Source organism: Cherax quadricarinatus, unplaced genomic scaffold (assembly GCF_038502225.1).
Source record: "Cherax quadricarinatus isolate ZL_2023a unplaced genomic scaffold, ASM3850222v1 Contig710, whole genome shotgun sequence".
NCBI classification, from domain to species: Eukaryota; Metazoa; Arthropoda; class Malacostraca; order Decapoda; family Parastacidae; genus Cherax; species Cherax quadricarinatus.
Genome location: NW_027195736.1, coordinates 114,377 through 117,608, shown reverse-complemented (window position 1 = coordinate 117,608; position 3,232 = coordinate 114,377).

The following is a 3,232-nucleotide window of genomic DNA, read 5'->3' as shown; positions in this document are numbered from 1 at the left end:
TATGAATATTACCCCATGTCAAGAAATTCTGTAGGATCGAATCCCAGCTCATATATATGCATACTAGTATCCATGTGAGTAAGATGAGAAAGAGAGAAGGGGCACACCACCAACAACTGCCTGCGAGATACCAGGTGCAATTACTGCCACAAGAAGGAGGACCAGTATCGGAAGAGAAAGGAACTTGACAGACAGGACCACCTGTTTAGAGACCTGTTCTCGGAACAAACCAGCAGGATCTCTGAATTGGTGAACACTCTTACACGTCACCAACTCAGCTACTCCTATCTCAGCCCAGCAGGTGGTATTGTGCCTTATAAAAGACCACAGACCTACATCCCTGCAGCTGCCTCAGTACCCTACCTCTCTCAAGGGCAGTCACCTTACATGCCTGACACACCCACCACCTCAAGCTGATCACATCATGAGGAGCCTGTCTATCAGCATCCTATCGGCCAACATTAGAGGTTTCATTACTAATGTTGGAGAGCTCACACATAGTTTTGTTAACACTCGACGTCCCGACATGATAGCTGTTGTTGAAACATTTTTGGACGGCAGGACTCCAGAAAATTTTGCAAGAATTGCTGGCTAAACCTCATGGATGAGAAGAGACAGGCAAGGGCAAGGAGGAGGTGTTGCTGTGCGCTTTTCTAAAAGTGTACATGCCCAGCACATTGATGTTGCCATCCCTACTCATCTTGAAATGATGTTCTTCAAGCTATGCATAAACATTAGTACCTCTGTACTAGCATGTGTAATGTACAGACCTCAGTGGCAACATGCAGACCCCATCAACTTCCTAATGGAAAATGTGGACTCCCTTCTGCTACAACACAACTGTCAACATGTCATAATTGTTGGTGACCTCAACCAACACCTTATACAGAGGGACTTTGATGACCTTCTTGCAGTATTTGACATGAGAAACTTTGTTGATTTCCTACTCACATCTTTGGCCCCTCCCTTGACCCAGTAGTGAGTGATCTGGCAGAAGGTATAGTCACTTGTCAACCCCTCGGCTACGTTGGATCATCTGACCACAAGGCTGTTTTTACGACACCCCTTCATGGGGCAAATGGCCATAAATTTAGAAATTCGAACTGAACTCCCTATAGTGGATAGAGTAACTCAATATAAGGTCAATGAGCCCATATAAATGGAATTCTAATGGTTAGTTTTCAAGCAATTGCTAGTCAGTGAAACCCTAATTTATTATGGGCTGCTCGTTTAAGGGAGTATAAATTTGGATGTTGCAAACTTGCAAAGGTTAATAAAACAGCAAATAACTATTTTTTTAATTTATTATACAAACAGACAATATAAAAAAACATAAATGGAACTTGTATCCATACCTTTTTAGGTATTAGAAAAATATAAAAAGAAACCAAATTGCTACATTGACACATTGCAAAGGGATAAAATTTTCAAGTCCCATATTCCTGAATTCCCTGAGAAAGAACAGTCATTGTATATTACTAATTGCTAGAATGGAAGGGTAGGAAGCAATTTTTATCCTTCTTTATGCATAGATTTACTTTGCATATGAAGCAATAAAATGACGATGTGGTATAATTGTTCTTGTTCAACATGCATCTCCTCGTTCCTAATATCTTTCTTTTCCTTGACTACTTTTCACTTTTTGGCTGGTGTTTCTTCCTCCTCATCATCACTTGACACCTCTGCATCCAGTGGCAAGTATTCATCACCACTTTCAAGCAATTCTGGGTCATCTACCTCCAGTTCTGAGTCACTTTCCTCCAAAACACAGACATTTTGACTTGGTGTTGGAGGGCTCACCATAAAACAATAAAAACGTTCTGTACACATCCAGACCAATACAAAATTCATATAAGCAATAGAAATATTTTTTATAAATATTTATTTACTGAAATTGAAAACTGCCCCTAAAAGGGCACAACAAAATTTTTTGATGTTTCTTTTGTTGCACTATTTTCATTTGCATGGTACACTCATATTATGCTTCACATGGCCTTTATATATATATCAAAATATGCCCAAACTATTCATTTACGCACTAGACATAACAATCAGTACTTACAGACATTGTAGAGGATAAAATCCAAGGGTATTTGAGCCTCACTAGATGAAAAAAATATTACTCTCGGCGACGCCAAGCCTGAAGTGTTTACATCTTGGTCTCTCAACCAATGGGAAGCGAGAACAGGACAGCACCACTTAACTGAAGCGACTCAGGGAAGGCTTGTGATTGGTCAGAAATAAAGAACGGGAATCTAGATGTACGGCACGAGTAGGATGACATGTACAGAAAATCATGTGCTCAGACCCACATATTTTGTGGTCTGCCCGATTAAGGGTTAAGATCCCAACAGAGTAAGGTGAGGAGTCCACACGCACAACCTGGCTATGGGAAAGAGGTAATCGGCCAGCCTTTTGCTCTGAGCTCGCCACCACCGATTGGAATGCTTTTCTCCAAGGGAATGTTGACAACCAAGTGAAAGCCGTCACTGGACTCATCCTTAATCTACAACAAGAACACATTCCTCACCGGCAGTATGTGACAAAGCCTACAGATCAACCTTGGTTTGGCTTTCGTTGTAGAGAGGCTGCTACTGCTAGGTACAAGGCATGGCGAAGGTATGAGAGACACCCTACCACCTATAGCTGGAGCTTGCACAGGCAAGCCTGAAGGCATATGGGTGACGTTCAAAAGTGGGCCATCGCTAAATGGGAGGTGGACACAAAAAGAAAGCTAGCATAAGGAAGGGTAGGCTCCAAAACCTGGTGATCCCTGGTCATTCCACCTCTAAATCGACAGGATGGGACCACCTCTTCTAGTAGTCAAGAGAAGGCGGACCTCTTTGCTGAACACTTTGCTACCAAAATGCAAGTTCCTGATCCAGCAAGGGAACCTCCTTGGCTAGCTGCAAGAACTGTGTCAAAACTGTCAATGGTGACAATAAGGCAGGAAGAGGTGCACTTCCTTCTTAAATCGCCTAACCAAGAAAAGGCTGTGGGCCCAGACAAGTTGAGCCCAAGACTGCTGAGAAGATGTGCAGACCAGCTAGCAGCACCTCTAACTCGCATCTTTCAGCACTGCCTAGTACAATGTAAATGGCCTTCTCTGTGGAAAGAGGCAAATGTAGTCCCTGTTCACAAAAAGAAGAGCAGAGCAGAAATCAGCAACTACAGACCAGTGTCACTCCTGTCAATCACTGGCAAGCTCCTTGAGACAATAATCTCAAGACAA